Source organism: Penaeus monodon, chromosome 29 (genome assembly GCF_015228065.2).
Source record: "Penaeus monodon isolate SGIC_2016 chromosome 29, NSTDA_Pmon_1, whole genome shotgun sequence".
Classification (NCBI taxonomy): Eukaryota; Metazoa; Arthropoda; class Malacostraca; order Decapoda; family Penaeidae; genus Penaeus; species Penaeus monodon.
In genome coordinates this window covers 23,980,846-23,981,086 of record NC_051414.1, presented here as the reverse complement: position 1 = coordinate 23,981,086, position 241 = coordinate 23,980,846, and positions in this window count along the sequence as shown.

Below are 241 nucleotides of genomic sequence, written 5' to 3'. Positions count from 1 at the left end.
AAAACTATTTTTTGTAACACATCACATATCCTCATACACAATATATGGTACTGTCTCAACTATACTAATAACTATTATTAAGGTATTTGCTTTAATTACACCTGAATTCTCTTTTATTATAAATTTTATCACAACTTCATTTGTTTGTCCATTCACTCATCTTCCATCATCAGCTCTGCACTTTATCACAGATGAACACTTTAAAGAATATAGCTTCCATTCATTTTCTTTCCTTCAGTTT